Source organism: Canis lupus, chromosome 36, assembly GCF_048164855.1.
Source record: "Canis lupus baileyi chromosome 36, mCanLup2.hap1, whole genome shotgun sequence".
Lineage (NCBI taxonomy): Eukaryota > Metazoa > Chordata > Mammalia > Carnivora > Canidae > Canis > Canis lupus.
The window spans coordinates 27860486-27879757 of record NC_132873.1 but is presented as its reverse complement, the minus strand read 5'-3'; the positions used below and the strand labels follow the sequence as shown (position 1 = coordinate 27879757).

Genomic DNA, 19272 nt, shown 5'->3' with positions numbered 1-19272 from the left:
AGGTCTTTGGTTTTCAGATCAAGGTAGTGCTAGCCTGAATGAGTGGAAGTTCTCCTTCCACTTCTATTTTTTGAAACAGTTTCAGAAGTTGATTTTTTAGATATTTGGTAGAATGCCACTGAGAGGCCATCAGGCCCTGGACTCTTGTTTGTTGGGAGATTTATTATTACAGATTCAATTTTCTTACTGGTTTTGGGTATTTACAGGTTTTCTGTTTCTTTCTGTTTCAGTTTAGGTAGTTTATATGTTTCGAAGAATGCATCCACTTCTTCTATATTGCCTAATTTGTTGGCATATATTTGCTCACAATATTCTCTTTTATTTGTTTTTTTTACCCTTTGGTGTTGGTTTTGATCTCTTCTCTTTCATTTATGATTTTATTTATTTGGGTCCTTTCTCTTTTCTTTTTGATAAGTCTGGTTAGGGCTTTATTGATCTTTCAAAGAACAAGCTTCTAGTTTTGTTGATCTGCATTACTTTTTGTTTTGTTTCTACCATATATCATTGATTTCTACCCTAATCTTTATTATTTATCTTCTCCTGCTGAATTTAGGCTTTATTTGCTGTTCTTTTTCCAGCTCCTTTAGCTGTATGGCTTGTTTGTGTATTTGAGACTTTTCTTGTTCCTTGAGAAAGGCTTGTATTGCTATATACTTTCTTCTTAGGACTGCCTTTGCTGCATCCCAAAGGTTCCAAACTGGTGTATTCCTTTTCATTTCCTTCTATTTTTATTTTTTTTTCTTTAATTTCTGGTTTACCCACTTGTTCTTTAGTAAGATGCTCTTTAACCTCCATTTATTTATGTTCCTTCAAATTGTTTTCTTGTGGTTGACTTCAAGTTTTAAAGCATTGTGGTCTGAAAACATGCATTGTAGAATCTCAGTCATTTTGTACCAGTTGAAATCTTATTTGTGATGTATTCTGAAGAATGTTCCATGTGCACTCAAAAAGAATGTGTATTCTGCTGCTTTATGATGAAATGCTCTGAATATATCTATTAAGTCCATCTGGTCCAGTGTGTCATTCAAAGCCCTTGCTTCCCTGTTGATATTCTGCTGAGATGATCTGTCCATTGCTGTTAGTGGGTTGGTAAATTCCCCTCATATTATTGTATTATTATCAATAAGTTTCTTTAATTTTGTTATTGGGTTATATACTTGGCTCTCCCAAATTAGGGGCATAAATATTTGCAACTGGTAGATCTTCTTGTTGTGTTAGACCCTTTTATTATGATATAGTGTCCCCCTTCATCTCTTATAACATTATTTGGTTTAACTTCTAGTGTGTCTGATACAAGGATTGCAACTCCTGCTTTCTTTTGATTTCCATATCCATGATAAATGATACTCCACCACCTCACTTGCAATCTGGAGGTATCTTTAGGTCTAAAATGAGTCTCTTTTAGGCAACATATCGATGAGTCTTGTTTTGTATCCATTCTGATACCCTGTGTCTCTTGATTGGAGAATTTAGTCCATTTACATTCAGAGTAATTATTGAAAAGTATGAATTTAGAGTCTCTTTTAGGCAGCATATCGATGAGTCTTGTTTTGTATCCATTCTGATACCCTGTGTCTCTTGATTGGAGAATTTAGTCCATTTACCTTCAGAGTAATTATTGAAAAGTATTAATTTAGTACCATTGTATTACCTGTAAAGTCACTGTTTCTGTAAATTGTCTCTTTTCATTTCTGATCTTTTTTACTTTGGGGTTCTCTTTCCACCCAAAGAACCCCCTTTAATATTTCTTGCAAAGCTGGTTTAGTGTTCACATATCCCTTTAGATTTTGTTTGTCCTGGAAGCTCTCTATCTCTTCTTCTATTCTGAATGACAGCCTTATTAGACAAATTATTCTCGGCAGCATATTTTTCCCATTTAGCACATTGAATATATCATGCCAGGCTCTTCTGGCTTTCCAGGTTTCTGTGGACTGGTCAGCTGTCAATCTTATGTTTCTACCTTTGTAGTTAAGGACCTCTTGTCCTGAGCTGCTTTCAGGATTTTCTCTTTATCTTTGAAATTTGTAAGCTTCGCTGTTATATGTCAAGGTGATCTATTTTTATTGATTTTGAGGAGGGTTCTCTGTGCCTCCTGTACTTAAATGCCTATTTCCTTCCCCAGATTAGGGAAGTTCTCAGCTGAAAGATGAAGAAGCTTCTATTATATATTTAATGTCTTTCTCTCTTTCCTATTTTGGATATACTTTCTTCTAATAAGCAGACCAAAACACACCCAGGATCTAGCTTTTTGTTTGTTCTGTGTATTTCTTGTTTGATTTTTTTCTTATCTTTTTTTCTTCTGTTCACCCCCGCAATGTTGTTATTGTTGTCTTTTCTCGTTCTTCCTACTATCTTTTCTTGACAAAATGACAAGATGGGGAAATTAACGCCAAAAGAGAGAACAGGAAGTAGTACTCACTGCCAGAGATTTAATCAATACAGATATAAGTAAGATGTCTGAAGTGGAATTTAAAACAATGATAATAAAATACTAGCTGGGCTTGAGAAAAGCACAGAAAACACTAGAGGGTCACTTACTGTAGAAATCAAAGAACTAAAATCTAATCAGGCCAAAATTAAAAATGTTATTACCAAGATGCAATCCCAAAAGGAGGCTCTAAAGGTGAGGATAAATGAGGCAGAAGAGAAAGTCAATGATGTAGAAGGGGAAAAATAAATGATGGAAAATAAGGAAGCAGAAAAGAAGAGACAAGGATGACTGGATCATAAAGGGAGACTTCAAGAACTCAGCAATTCTATAAAGTAAATTAATATCCAGATAATAGGGGTCCCAAAGATGAAGAGAGGGAGAGTAGAGTAGAAGATTGATTTGAATAAATTATAGCTGAGAACTTCATATTTATTCATATATATATATGAATAAATGAAAGGAAACCAAGAATAATATACAGAACATATATAAAAATAAAAATTAGAAAATAATTTTTAAAAATTGAAAAAAAAATAGCTTAAGAAATAAAGCTGAAAGACTAAAGAATAAAAATACCCACTAATGCTATATACTGTTTTCCCCCAAAGCTGAAGCATTACAGTTCTCTGTGATCAGTAAACTTGGTGCAGTCCAGTTGTTCCTGAAGGTCTTCTGGGGCAGGAGCTGTTATACTGGTTCTCAGATGTCCTTGGCTTTGTGGAAATGCACCTTCCTTGTCAGAGGGCCGGGCTCAGTGTAAGTGGCTCCCAATTGCACTATGTGGCACTGTTTTGCTTCCTGAAGGCCTTCAGCATCCATGGGCAGGATGAAAATGGCAACACCCTGCTCTCTAGGTCCAGAGTTGAAAGTCTGCTCCCTACTCTTCAATGAGCCTTCACAGGAATGCAGTCAATCACTCTTGTCTCCATGCTTTCCTTCACCTAGACTGTGGCCCAGTGTTTTAATCTCAGGTATGTGAGTGAATTTCAAGACTCCAAATTTTATGGACTCCTACAGCACAGACCTGTGCTGTTCCTCCCCAGAGGAGGGAGGAGTGTGTCACTGTGCTTCTGCCTTTTAGCTGGGCCCCTGCCAGGAGAATGGTTACAGGACTATGCAGAGATTCACAGTTAATGGCAACACAGAGCAGAAAGCCAGCATTGATTCAGCAGACTTCCCCACTCTGATGCTTGGGAACTCCACCACACTTGGGCATCTCCATTCTTCTTGGGACCCTGGGGATGCTTCAACCATGCTGTCTTACCTGGGTTTCTGCCCTGCTTTGCCACCGAAGCCCCTTTAAGCCAGGGACATCGTCCACTGGAGCAGACTTCTAAAAGTTCCAATTTTGGGGATGCCTGGGGGGCTCAGTGGTTGAGTGTCTGCCTTTGGCTCAGGGTGTGATCCTGGAGTCCTGGGATTGAGTCCCACATCGGGCTCCCTGCGTGGAGCCTGTTTCTCCCTCTGCCTGTGTCTCTGCTTCTTTCTCTGTGTCTCTCATGAATAAAAAATAAAATCTTTTTAAAAAAAGTTCCAATATTTGCTCTCTGCTGCTTATAGTGTTTTGCAGTAGCTTCATTCCAGCTTCCTCCCCTCCACCATATCCTCCAATATATTGCTCCAGATCCTACCTTCCTAAAATGCTCCCTTTTCTGTTTATAGAATTGCAGCAATTCTTTTCTCAAATATCCAATTGATTTTGCTAGTGTTCAGAATGATTTGATAACTATCTAGCTGAATTCCAGGGACCAGATGAACTTAGGGTCCCCTATTCCTCCACTACCTTAACCAGCTTTTTCTTTTCTTTTGTTTTATAATTCCACTTATGAGTGAAATCATGATATTTGTCTTTCTCTGCCTGACTTATCTCAAACAGCACTATATCCTCTAACTCCATCCATGTTGCAAACTATGAGATCTCATTCTCCTTTTTTATGGCTGAGTTATTAATATTCCTCTGTGTGTGTGTGTGTGTGTGTGTATTACATCTTTATCCTTTTGTTTACTGATGTAAACTTTGGTTGTTTTCATATCTTGGCTATTATAAACAATGCCACATAAACATAGGTATACATATATCTTTTTGAATTAGGGTATTTGTTTTGTTCGTGTCAATACTCTGTGTTGGGTTTTAAAAAAAACAAATGGTATTTGTTTTTTTAATATTCTTAGGAAAGTCCATACTGTTTTCCACATGGCTGCATCAATTTGCATTCCCACCAACAATGAACTTTCATTTTTAGCACATCTGCACCAACACTTGTCATTTCTTATCTTTTATTTTTATTTTAGCCATTCTCACAGTTTTAAGATGATATCTCATTGTGTTTTGGATTTGCATTTCCCTGATGATTCGTGAATTTGAGCATCTTATTCATGTATCTGTTGGCCATTTGAATATCTTCTTTGGAAAAATGTCTATTCGAGTCCTCTGTCCATTTCTAAAAATTGGATCATTTGCTTTTTGGGGGTATTTTGGATACTAACTGCTTATAGAATATATTATTTGAAAGTATCTTCTCCCACTCAGTAGGTGCCTTTTTGTTTTGTGGATGGTTTCCTTCACTGTGCTAAACATTTTGTTTTGATGTAGAATCAATAGTTAATCTTTTTTCTTTTATTTCCTTTATCTTAGGAGACATTCCTAGAAAAATATTTCTATAACCAACATCCTAGAGATTATTGTCTGTGTTTTCTTCTAGGAGTCTTATGGTTTCAGATCTCATATTTAGGTCTTTAATCCATTCTAAGATTTTTGGCATGGTGTAAGAAAGTGGTCCCTATTTCATTCTATGCAGGTAGCTGTCCAGTTTCCCCAACATCATTTGTTGAAGAGATCATCAGTTTCCTGTTGTATATTCTTTCATTCTTTGTCATAGATTAACTGACCATGAAAGCATGGGCTTATTTCTGATCTTTATATTCTATTCCATTGATCTATGTGTCTACTTTTGTGCCCATACATACCATGCTGTTTTGATGATTACAGCTTTGTAATATAACTTGCAGTCTGAAATTGTGATACATCCTGTTTTGTTCTTCTTTCTCAAAGTTGCTTTAACTATTGAGGGCCTTTTATGGCTCCCTACACATTTTTATATTATTTGTTCCAGCTCTGTGAAAAATGCTGTGATTTGTCCTGTAGAAATTTTCATGTGCACTTGTAAAAAACTATAGTCTGTTATTTTGGATTGAATGTTCTGTTTATGTCTGTTAGGTCCATCTGGTCTAATGTGTCTTTTAAAGCTACTATTTCCTTGTTGATTTTCTGGCTTGATCTATGCATTGATGTATGTAGGTTTTAAAATCCTCTACTATTATTGCATTACCGTTAATTTCTCTCTTTAAGTTTGTTGATAGTTGCTTTTTGTATTAGGTGCTCTCGTGTTGAATTAATTGATATTCATAATTGTTATATCCTCTTGTTGGATTATTCCCTTTATCATTATGTAAAATCTTTTTTTTTTCTTTTGCTACAGTCTTTGTTTTGAAGTCTTTTTTTCTAGGTATTACCACCACAGCTTTCTTTTTGTTTACATTTGTATGGTAAATGTTTTTAAGATGTTAAAAAATTAAGTAAATCCCCTTACTTTCAATCTCGCATGTGTCTTTAGGTTGAAATGAATCTCTTGCAGGCCGTATACAGATAACTCTTGCTTTTGCAGCCTGCCAGTCACCCTGTCTCTTTTGGCTGGAGCATTTAGTCCATTTACATTTACAGTAATTATTGATAGTTATGTATTTATTGCCATTTTGTTACTTGTTTTCCATTTGTTTTTGCAGTTCTCTGTTCCTTTATTCTTGTCTTGTTTCCTTCTTTTGTGGATTAATGGCTTTGTCTATTGTTATACTTGTATTTCTTTCTCCTGTGTGTGTGTGTGTGTGTGTGTGTGTGTGTGTATTTATTATAGGTTTTTGATTTGTGGTTAGCACTACACTTATATATAACATCTTATGTATATAGCAGTCTACATTAAATTGATGTCAAAGGTTTGAACCTATTCTAAAAGGACTGAATTTTTGCTCCCCTCCATGTTATATGTATATGACATTATATATTTCACATCCTTTTATTTGTGAATCTCTTGACTGATTTTTGTATAAATAATTGACCATACTACTTTTATGTTTTAACCTCTGTACTGTTTTTTTAAGTTATTAATCTACCATGTTTGGATTTACCTGTGATTTTTGTTTCCTTTCATAATTTTCTTACTTCTAGTTATGGCCTTTTCTTTCCATTCTAATAAATCCCTTTAGCATTTCTTATAAAGTGGTTTAGTGGTGATGAACTCCTATAACTTCCGTTTGTCCAGGAAACTCTTTATCCTTTAATTTTGAATAGACTTACTAGGTAGAGTATTGTTGGTAGTGGATTTTTAACTTTCAGCATTTTGAATATATCATGCCATTCCCTTCTGACCATAAGTTTCTGCTCCTTAGATTAATTTTGTTGGAGGCTTTCTGTTTTTCTTGGATCTGGATATCTGTTTCCTTTTCCAGATTAGGGAAGCTTTCAGCTGTTATGTCTTCCAATAAGTTTTCTGACCCTCTTTTTTCTCTTCTCCTGTGATCATGAGAACGCAAATATTATTATGGTTGGTGATATCTCTGCATTCCTTTAACCTATTCTCATTGTTTATTATCCTTTTTTAAAAAAGACTTTATTTATTTATTCATGAGAATGCACAGAGAGGAGAGAGAGAGAGGGGTAGAGACATAGGCAGAGGGAGAAGCAGGCTCCATGCAGGGAGCCTGACATGGGACTTGATCCCAGGTCTCCAAGATCACACCCTGGGCTGAAGGCAGTGCTAAACTGCTGAGCCACCTGGGCTGCCCTATCTTTTTTTTTTTTTTTTAATTTCTGATGCTTAATTTGGTTTCTTTATATTACCCTTTCTTGCAGATTAACAATCTCTAATGTATTCTTTAATTTGCTCCAGTGTATTTTTTATTCTAGTTACTGAGTTCTTCATCTCTTATTGATTTTTATATGTTCTATTTCTTTGTTGAATGTCTCACTGAGATCTTCCACTCTTTTCTCAAATCAGGTGAGTGTCTTTATGACCAGTACTTTGAGTTCTTTATTAAGCTTATTATCTTTATTTCATTTAGTTCTTTTACTGTGATTTTGTCCTATTCTTTCATTTGGGACATAGTCCTCTGTATCATTGTGTCTAACTCTGTGTTTATTTCTATATATTAGGAAGGTCAGGTGTATCTCCTGATCTTGAAAGTAGTGGCATTATGAGGAAGAGGTTCTGTGCTGCCCTCTAGCAATATTTCCTTGGTCACCAGAACCACGTGTCCCTGGGGTATTTCTTATGTGGACCTTGTGTGTCCTACTCTTGTGACTAATCCATGATTGCCTTAAGCATAGTAGGCTGCAATGGCCCTCTTTGCCTGCTATGGATTCACTGGAAATGACCTGTTAGAAGCTGCCGTGGGCTTACAGTCAGGTGGTGTCAGCAATCAGGCTAGCTGTCTGCACTCAGTCTGCATTCAACAGTTGTGTGCACACTGAACTGCAATGCTCTATCACTGTGCCCTCTTCTGAGAGGCTTTTGCTGGTATGTGGGGCCAGCAGTCAAACCAGGTGACTTCCCTGATGCACTGAACTGTGAGGTGCTCTCCTGTGCTGGTGTATGGAATGATCTTACTCTTTTCCCAGAGCACGAGTCATTTTATAGTAGGAGTCATTGCTCCCTCTGGGGCTGCTTGCTGGGTACATCAGGGCAGGGCTGCTTTGGAGAGCTGCCTGCCAAACTGGAGAGATTGGATGGGTCATGTCCACAGGAGAATGTGGGATGAGGCATGCAGTGCCAATAGATAGGTGGAGAGTGTTAGCACCAGTTCCTGAATGTGTCCAGTCATCTAGGTTGAAGAAGGAGAAGAAAATAACAACCAGCACTTTTGTTTGGAGAAGTCTCCTGAAGATCTTTATCCCTCCAGTGCATCCTCACAGACTAGCAAATAAATCTCCTTCCTGTATACCCCAGGTGCTTTTCAAATTGCTGCCTTGATGCTGTGCCTCAGCCAGGTTACTTGTTATGCTGGCTCTTTAAGGGTGGAGGACTCAGTTTCTTATTGCTCTTTAGCAATCCAGGAGCCAAGCTTGCTGATTTTAAAGTATCCTGAGTTAAGTTCCACCGATTTTAAAAACTATGAAAATTAAGTTCCACTGGTTTTAAAAGTTAAATTTTATGAGAACTCGTTTTCCTAGTGCAGGTCCCCTGTGCCTTGATGCCTGGCATGTGTTCTGATCCTCTTGTTTCTTCATCCTTGGGGTTTCACTCACATTCGTGGCTAGTACCCCAGAGTGTTTGGCTCCCAACTGTATCTCTGCCTCTCCTACCCTTCTCAGTGTGTCCTCCTCTCTATAATTAACTGGAAGATCGATTATGCCAATCTTCAGTTAGTTTTCGAAGTTAGTTGTATAAATGTAGTTGGTAATTCAGGGTATCTATGGGAGGAAGTGAGCTCAGGATTTTCTACTGTGCCATCTCCTTACCTCCTCCTGGTTCCTGAAGCCTTATGTTTTAATTTATAATTTTAGATTAAATGTACTCATTACTACAGGAGTAATTCAGTAGACAGCATTCTAATTTTCAAATTGTGTTATTGAAAAATTTTTGTTGATATTTCTATTTTCATTATGAATTCATAAGAATTTTTATAGCCAAATAGCAGACTGACTTTTGCAAACTTTTTTTATGGATATAAGAATGCATGCATTTTAATTGCTGCATACAAAATTATATATAGTTCTATTTGAATGAGTTTGTTGATTATTCAAATTCTCTATTTCCTTGCTCAATTAGTACATTTTTGCTTAATCCAAAAAATGTAATAAAATAGCAAACCCACACACAATAAAATACTTTGACTTATTTTTATGGGGGAAAAGCTATAAATAAATTGTGGCATATACATACTAGGCAAAATTCAGAAGGCACATTTCAAAAGTGTTTGTATTGTATAACTTCATTTTTACCCAAATGTGAATCAAATAGAGATCTGCACAGAGATACCCAGAGATATATGCAGAATATCATTCTTTCCCTGCCTATTAGAATTTAACAATTTAGCAGAGTATTGATAAATATATGTGTGTAAGGAAACTTTCTGGGACTAGGAAAAGAATCATCTGAAAGAATTAGAAGGAGTGGTAATCATTGTCACACAAGGCTGGGAAGAGTGCTTGTTTCCACTGGACAGGCTGGAAAACCTAATAATTCAAGGGGACTCTGCTTAAAGTACTCAGATGGGTCTTCATTTATTGTGTAAAGTAGCAAACCCTAGACTGAGAACTTCTCTGGCTCCACCTAACACTTTTTAAAGGCAAGACCGAAATTTATCAAAATTTCCCAGTAACTAGATCCACACTAAAAAACAAAATCCACCAAAAAGGTGTAATTCACAATTTCTGATATCCAAAGATTACCAGGGATGCAAAGGAGGAAATACGACCTAAAGAAAATAAGTCAATTCAAAAGAGCCCAGAGCTGATGGGCATTTTAGAATTAGAGAAGAATCTTAAACACATTACAATGGCTGTGTGCCTGCTTTTCAAAACGATAAGTAAACACAAGGAAGATATATTTTTTAAAAGACCAAAATCAAACTAGTAGAGGTGACAAACTACAATGACTGAGATGGAGATACACTATGTGTACTCAGTAGCATATTAGTTATAGCAGGCAAAACGATTAGTGACCTTGATATATGAACCAATAATTTCACTCTTAGATTGAAACCTCCAAAATGTGTGTATGTTCACCAAAAAACACTTAACACATATATTTATAGCAGTGGTATCTATAATAAACCCACACCCAAGTCCCCATAAACATTAAAGTGGATAAATAGATTATGGTGCATTTACACAATGGAATAACAGAGAAATGAAAATGAACAAAAATATTACTCTCTAATAACATGAATTAATCTCAACATATCATCAAATGTATCTAGACATAAAACAATGCATGCAGTATGATGCTATTTATATGAAGTTAGAAACAGGCAAACTACTTTTTAGCAGTAGAAATTAGGGTAGTGAACACATTTGAGAGGTCATAAATGGGAATTTAATATGCTGAAAAAATTCCATTTTTTTGGTATGATTGGTAATTTAATGAGTGTGATTATTGTGATGAAGCTGGATTCTAGGGTATTTCTGCAGATAAGTGAGAGGTGGGAAAGCCCATGGATAGCTAAAAAGGAGAAGTGAAAAAATATTCTAGTGCCAGGAATTGAAAAGTCTTCTTTATTTCTAACAGATCTTTTGTTTGGATAATTCAGAAAACACTCAATAGATATTTCTTTTTTTTTTTAATAGATATTTCTTGATTTTTTACCTGTCTTAAAATTTTTGTCAACCTACAGAATTATAAAATTTACTCCTGGGCTAGGATATTGAGAGAATTTATAAAAATAAAGTTAGCGCCATTTCTCTAAAGTTTTTATTTCACCAATAATATTTTTATTTTTGTGTCATTTTTCCATATTATGCATCATTCATGTCTTTGGATGCTTTCATATTTTACATAAAATATCAAACATCATGCTTCATATCATTCCTACAGAAAAGTTAGTGTCATTCAAAATTGTTCAGTGTCATATTTCATTTGCTAGAGTAAGAAAGATGATTGTTAACTTTTGACAGGCCAAAATTTTGGGGTAGAAATTGTCACACTTTAAATTGCTAATTAAATTAACATCTACATCACTCTACATACCTTTTAGGAATGTGCTTATCAACAGTTCTATTTGCACTGCATTTGCTCAATTTATTATATTTTCCAATGTAATATGAATTGCAGTTTTGGAATTGACTGACACTTCTACCATTTCCAAGGGTTTTGTGACAATGCTCATAAGACTTGACCCTAAAATTTCAACACTGTGTTTTTCTTTATTTATCTATATATGTACAGATTCTTCTTGCTAAGTCACTTACTAACCTTTCCTCTCTGAAAAAGAACTTTTTTGTGTCATTTTCTGTATACAATCACGAAAATTTTTTTCCAAAATACAACATAATATTAAACATGTGAATAACATTGATTAGTCTAATTATTTTCTCCAAAAGTTGATTGCTACTATTTTTCAATGTACTATTATTAAGAAATTTGGACCACATGTTTTTAATAATGAATTTATATATGATACATAAATTTATACTTATCCCCTACCATACTACATAAACAGGTGTACATGTGTGTGCGTGTGTGTGTACACACACACACACACACACACACACTTCAAGATAGTACCTGTGTAAATCTCCATGAAAATATTTTAGTTTTCTCCATCAGAATAAAATATACCTTCATATTTTCTTTAATGGGGTGGTTTTGGAGAATATAATTTGTGCTTTCTGATGCTATTTAAATAATTATGTAATACTGAATACTCAAAGGAATATTTTACTATTTGTATATATATATATATATATAAATAATTATAATGTGAAATAATAGGAAGTGAATTTTAATAAATAACTCATGACTTCCTCTGTGAGATTTCTGTTCATGTCTTTTGCCCATTTCATGATTGGATTGTTTGTTTCTTTGGTGTTGAGTTTAACAAGTTCTTTATAGATCTTGGAAACTAGCCCTTTATCTGATATGTCATTTGCAAATATCTTCTCCCATTCTGTAGGTTGTCTTTGAGTTTTGTTGACTGTATCCTTTGCTATGCAAAAGCTTCTTATCTTGATGAAGTCCCAATAGTTCATTTTTGCTTTTGTTTCTTTTGCCTTTGTGGATGTATCTTGCAAGAAGTTACTGTGGCCGAGTTCACAAAGGGTGTTGCCTGTGTTCTTCTCTAGGATTTTGATGGAATCTTGTCTCACATTTAGATCTTTCATCCATTTTGAGTTTATCTTTGTGTATGGTGAAAGAGAGTGGTCTAGTTTCATTCTTCTACACATGGATGTCCAATTTTCCCAGCATAGACATGGCCAACATGCATATGAGAAAATGCTCTGCATCACTTGCCATCAGGGAAATACAAATCAAAACCACAATGAGATACCACCTCACACCAGTGAGAATGGGGAAAATTAACAAGGCAGGAAACAACAAATGTTGGAGAGGATGCGGAGAAAAGGGAACCCTCATACACTGTTGGTGGGAATGTGAACTGGTGCAGCCACTCTGGAAAACTGTGTGGAGGTTCCTCAAACAGTTAAAAATAGACCTGCCCTACGACCCAGCAATTGCACTGTTGGGGATTTACCCCAAAGATACAAATGCAATGAAACGCCGGGACACCTGCACCCCGATGTTTATAGCAGCAATGGCCACGATAGCCAAACTGTGGAAGGAGCCTCGGTGTCCAACGAAAGATGAATGGATAAAGAAGATGTGGTTTATGTATACAAGGGAATATTACTCAGCTATTAGAAATGACAAATACCCACCATTTGCTTCAACGTGGATGGAACTGGAGGGTATTATGCTGAGTGAAGTAAGCCAGTCGGAGAAGGACAAACATTATATGGTCCCATTCATTTGGGGAATATAAATAATAGTGAAAGGGAATATAAGGGAAGGGAGAAGAAATGTGTGGGAAATATCAGAAAGGGAGACAGAACGTAAAGACTGCTAACTCTGGGAAACGAACTAGGGGTGGTAGAAGGGGAGGAGGGCGGGGGGTGGGAGGGAATGGGTGACGGGCACTGGGGGTTATTCTGTATGTTAGTAAATTGAACACCAATAAAAAATAAATTAAAAAAAAATAACTCATGATAAACATCTATGTTATACATTGTTATTTGGAGTGGTGCTTCTAGGGTTTTGATACCAGCAGCAGCCTTAAAGATGATAAAGCTGTTACTGGAGTCCTTCTGTGTCCTGAGGAATTATTATTTAAGTTGATGTTACTATCAAGGCTGCATTTTTTTCTACTGACATCTCTCTCTAAAAAAAAGAATATTTCCCAGATACATTTTTTTTTTCACTGACAGACTAAATATCTACCTGATTTGAAAAGTGAAATCCATTCCATTTTCCCAACCCATCCAGTGCTAATTTTCCATAAAAAAGAGGGGATGTTTGAGCTAACATCTCTGAGTACCTCATTTTCAGAACTTATCTATAAAAATGGGGGCAATGTTTTCTTTGCTGGACTTGGAAACTGTGTTTTAGTACTTATATATTTTTATGTTAAAGGAAGATAATTAATATGAAAGTATCTAAATGTGATAAGTGTAATATACAGACAAATATTATGAATTAACTGGTGTCTGCCTTTCAAAATATCAAATAATTGGGTCATCTTTAAATATTCCTTCTATAACAATATTATGTTATTTTTAGTAATGGGGCAAGAGCACTGTTAAGTTCTCTGTTTTATATGGTATATCTAGGGTGTTAGGCAGATACTGTACCTCAAAAAAAAAAGAGCTAGTCAGAAACCCTTCAAAATCAGTCACAAAGTCTGTAGGCTAGTGATAGTATTTCTCTTCCTACTGAGTACCTTTTAGCACGAACAGGTTCAAATGGATACATAGAATATTTTGTAATCCTTGGCTTCTCTCTGTATTTTTTATCTCCAACAGTACCTTGGGCCCTCCTTCCTCAGAGTTCTCATTTCATGGAGACCAAGACCCCAACAACCATCTTACTGATTACCTCTAAAGTAAGTAACTTGGCCTTTTGGTTCTCTTAAGACTGAGTTTAATACTCAAAATCTTCAGAAAGAAGTATCAACAAGGAAAACAAATCTTGCTTGTGCTTATTATCAGAATAAAGTCTATGTGATATTAGACAGAGCCCTTTCTTTGTCTAAACAAAGATAAAAAGGAGCAAAGAAGGAGGTAAAGAAGGTGTGCAGAACACATTCATTAGTCAAATCTGTTTATTTAGTGTTCTTGGTAACCTCCAAATCTCAACCAGCATGCACTAGGAGACTCGCTCATCAGGAAACACTCTCTGTGTCTGTTTGCCAGGTAGTTATTGGCCAATTTCTTTGAATTATTAGTTCAATACATCCAAAGCCAACATTGAAGATAGAGTCATTTGTCTTTATAGGGCCTTTATTATCAGTCAAATGACAAAATTACTTTGGCAGCCTTAAGTGGCAATAGTTTTTTTGGGGGGCTATACTTTTAGTTTCTTAAAAAAACCCAATTATATGCATTCATATTTATCCCTGAATGTTCCACAGGCCCACTCATTCATTTATGGGGGCATGATATAAGAGAAGATTCTGAAGAAAATGAGACCAAAATAAGTATATCCTAGAAAGACCGAATTCTCATATAATATTTTAAATTGCACATTGTTTTTGCTACCATCACCCCCTAAAGAACCTCATATACTATGTTAATATTTGCATATTAAAAAGTTCACTTTCATGGGTGTTAGCAAGCCACAGTTTTTGATGACTTGGCAAAACAACTGCTTTTGTCTTAAAAAACTATATATTCTGTAGAAACTTTTATATCCTACGGCTTTTTAATGAAATCTTTGGATCAGGCAATGAGATGAGATTGCAAAAGAATGTTTAAAGTTCAAATGTTAAGTCAAACACCTAGAAGCACAGCTTAAAGTAATGGTTTATTCACAGATTAATTCTGATTTTGATTTCTTCAATTACTTGTTGTAGGAAATTGGGCAAGTTATTTACCTACTCTCTGTCTTTGCATCCCCAACTTAAAAATGCTAATTCTATAAACACTCAGCGGATATTATGAAAATTACATAAATTATTATTAAGGTGCCTAGAAGATGAACATAGGGAAAGTTAAATATGAGCTTATTAAATACATCTGTTATATGCAAGTCATTGCAATACTAAATCATTGGTTTACGATGACTCTCAAATGGGGGAATATGGTACTCAAAAAATATCATCTATATTTGAGCTTATTAATTCATTTTAGAATATTACAACCTAGATTCATATTTTAAATGGTTACTGAAGTTTAAATATGATAAAGGCATAGTAAATATTTCAGTATGAAAATACTTTTAAAGTATTGATACATAGAACAGAAAAGTGCTATGTGTTTTTATTTTTATTTGTTGGGTTTTTCTTCTTTTTCTTTTTTGGGGTTTTTTGGAGGAAAGATCCCATATGATTTCCTTTGAACTATGTTATTACTACCAACAGTGTGCACATACACACACACTTCCACACACATTTTTCCAAATAAAGAGAAATTAATAGTATGACGTCATGCAGATAGTAAAATTTTAATGTATGCTTATTAAATTATTGATATGGGATCCCTGGGTGGCGCAGCGGTTTAGCGCCTGCCTTTGGCCCAGGGCGCAATCCTGGAGACCCGGGATCAAATCCCAGTCGGGCTCCCGGTGCATGGAACCTGCTTCTCCCTCTGCCTATGTCTCTGCCTCTGTGTGTGTGTGTGTGTGACTATCATAAATAAATAAAAATTAAAAAAAATAAACTATTGATATGTGAAAAGAGACTATAAAACTAATTCATGGTGTTATAGATTCTGACCCTCATATTCTTGTCTTCTGTTATACTTTAATGGAGATATTTTATTCTATAGGAAAAAGTTATTAGAAGCATGGGTTCTTAACAAGTCTATCTGTATTAAAACCTGAGCTCTACAACCTACTTAACTATCTATGCTTTTGTTTCCTTATCTGTAAGTGGAGATATATCAGATGTTATTATATCTTACTGTGTTGTTAAAGAGCTTAAATAGTTAATATTTCTAAAGCATTTAAAACAGTCTGCAACTTAATGGACATCTCATAAGTGTGCTTTATAAAAAAGTAAATAAAAAGATTATACATTTTAAATTCAGATGTTCATATTTAAATCCATTTTATTTCACTAAGCTCTATTACTTAAGAAGGTTCAGTTAATCTTTCTGATCTTCTTACTCATCATCTGTCAAAAAAGAATCATATCTGTATGTTTCAGGCTTCCCCAAAATAATAAATGATGACTTCTTTATTGTATAATTGTGAGCTAGATAGTTTGGAACTTATCTTGAATTGTAAGAAACATATTAGAAAATAAATTCACTTAAAGCCATCAGATGTTGATCAAGAAAGTGAGTAAGTAGCAGGCCATAAGTTAGAGGACAAAGTAGGCTTAGGAAAATTAACTTAACATTTATGGTTTTTAATTTTTTTTAATTTTTTTATTATTTTTTTTTTTACCTAGAGAAATTTGAAGATTTCAGAACCAATAGTTTGAGGGTCTAGGATAAAGATAATAACTTTTTGGCTGCCTTACCAGATATAGGAACAATAATTGGATGTTGCTCCTTGTCAGAATATAAATAAAATGGCTCCCCTCTGAGTATGAGTATCCTAGAAGCAGAAAAGTTTCTGCAGAAGTTGTATGCCAAAAAAAAAAAAAAAAAGAAGTTGTATGCCAGCTTCAAATTTTTTGAGTCCCTGAAATTATGTTTCTTTTTTACAGAGGAAAATAACAACATTTTTAATCTGAAAATATTTCTACACTCATTACAAATACAATGCCTAGCAAACAATAAAAATATTCAGGCTCATGTAAAGGTAAGAGAACATGGAATAAGACCAGGAAAATGCAAGCTGTTGAAAAAGACACTTTGGGAAGCCATATATTGAAATTATCAAGTACAGGATTTAAAATATGTTTAATATGCATAAGCTAATAAAAGCTGAAATATAAACAGTGGAAAGTTCAAATGAACAAGTAAAAAAATGAATAAATAAATACAATGAAGAAGTGAAAATTCTAGTTTTAGTTATATGATAAACAAAATTTTGAAATCAAGATGGATTGAAAATAAATTATATACAATTAAAAAGATAAAGAAAGAAGTCAAAAGTTATCCAGAATTAAACATTAGAAAACATAGAAATAAAAATAAAGGATTATATAGACAGAGAATATAATGACAAGGTCTTATGAATGTATTAATGGAATCCCAAAAGAAAAAATGTGAGAATATGAATAATAAATTTGAGCAAATAATACTGAGAACATTTCTAAACTAGTGAAAGATGTGCTAGTATAGCTCTCTAGGGAAGAAGAACCAAGAGGAAATAGATGATTGATAGATGGATAGATAGATAGATAGATAGATAGATAGATAGATAATAGATAGATAGATAAGGAATTGGCTCAAATGATTATGGAGACTAAGAAGCCAGCAAACTAGAGACCTAGGATAGTAAGATGTATAGTTCCAGTCTGACTGAAGGTCTGAGAAGCAAAGGAGCTGATAGTGTCCCAGCTACTGTTAGGCAGGAAGAGTTCTTTCTTAAGCTTTTCATTGTGTAGGTTGTTAATTAATTGGATAAAGCCCACCCCCATTAGGAGAGCAATCTGCTAACTCAGCCTATAATTCAAATATTCATCTTATCAAGAACCACATTCATAGACACAGAATAGTGTTTGGCCAAATGTTTGTGCACCTCATGACCCATTTAAATTGACATAAAATTAACCATCATAGATTACAAGTCACAGATTCAAGAAGCGTGACAAACTGAAGAAAGATAAATTAAAAGATATTCAGAACTAGACAGAGTTTAGTAAAATTGCTAAAAATCAAAGACAAATAGAACATCATAAAAGCAGCTATACAAAAAGACATAATCAAACAATTGGTAGCTGTCTTGTAAAATAAAAATAGTAGAAATTGGAATACAATGGAATCATGTCTACAAAAGACAATAAGGGATTAATTGCGAACCAAGAATTTTAATATTTGAAAAAAATATTATTCAAGAATGAGAGTGGGAACTCTGGGAAGCTAGTGGTTGTGATATTATACTGTATCTGAGTTTTCTTGTAGAAATTGACATGGTCTTTCTGTAAGTCTAAATATATGACCTTTCTATAAATCTAAATATATGACAAAACATCAACAGCTGTGTTGTACATATTTTTTTTTTTTTGGTTGACCTTAAAACCTGGATACTCCATAAATTTCTAGCACAAAAAAAGAATGTAAGAAACTAGGACAGTGACTATTGATGACTCTTCTAAGAATGTTTACCTAAGAGAAGTAGATAAATAGGGTCCTAGTTTAAGCTGGGAAGGGAAGGACTTTTTCATTTTTGATGGGAAAAATAACAGGCCAGTCAGCATAGCATTGGTCTTCTCTGTCCACATTCAGCTGCAAATGTAAATAAGGTGGGGAAATAAAGTTAGAATTAATAACAGTTTTCTTTTAGCCAACTACTTAAAATAAACAAAGGTGCATGTATTTTAGTGTATATGTAAAACACGTGAACAGTCTTTAAGGACATTGAAAAAGTGGTTAATGAACTATGGGTTCAGGTAGCGCTGAGATATTCTTGATGTTGGACGTACTGGATGGTATTGACTGAAAAAAGAAGTGGTGGTTTGAGATGCTTGGAATTGAGATCCCAGTGGTGTCACAGTTATTAGTAATGTCAAAATGTTTTGTATTACAATAGAGAATGGACATAAGAGATGTGTGAAGAAAAGATCATTGCAAGAGGGGAACGGTTACTCTCTATCATTTGTTGTTTGGACCATTTATGAAGAGACTGAAATGACTAAAAATGATGACAGGAGTAGAGTTGGTGACACTGAATCAGGAAACTGAAATCTACAAGTACTCAAAATGGGTCAGTAGAAGACAATATGTGAGAAAACTAGATGACCTTGGTTGTGGCAATGACTTTTTAGATAGACCAAAGGCATGATTCACGAAAGAAATGATTAATGAGTGGTACTTCATTAAAACTAAAACCTTTCTCTGTAAAAGAAAATGTAAAGACAACGAGAAGACAAGTGCAGATTGGGAGAAAATATTTGCAAAAGACATCCGATAAAGGGCTGTATTTCAAAATATGTGAAGAATATTTAAAATTTCATAAACTAAA

General features: G+C 34.7%; 1 long non-coding RNA gene across 1 annotated transcript in view; it reads left to right on the top strand.

Annotated features, from left to right (window-relative positions):
- Nucleotides 1–1010: 1010 nt before the first annotated feature.
- Nucleotides 1011–19272, top strand: part of LOC140625291 (uncharacterized) — a 72616-nt gene continuing 54354 nt past the window's right edge. Inside the window, exons 1-2 of the long non-coding RNA XR_012024643.1 lie at nt 1011–1085; nt 14001–14080. This is a non-coding gene — a long non-coding RNA (uncharacterized lncRNA). The remainder of the gene's footprint in view (nt 1086–14000; nt 14081–19272) is intronic.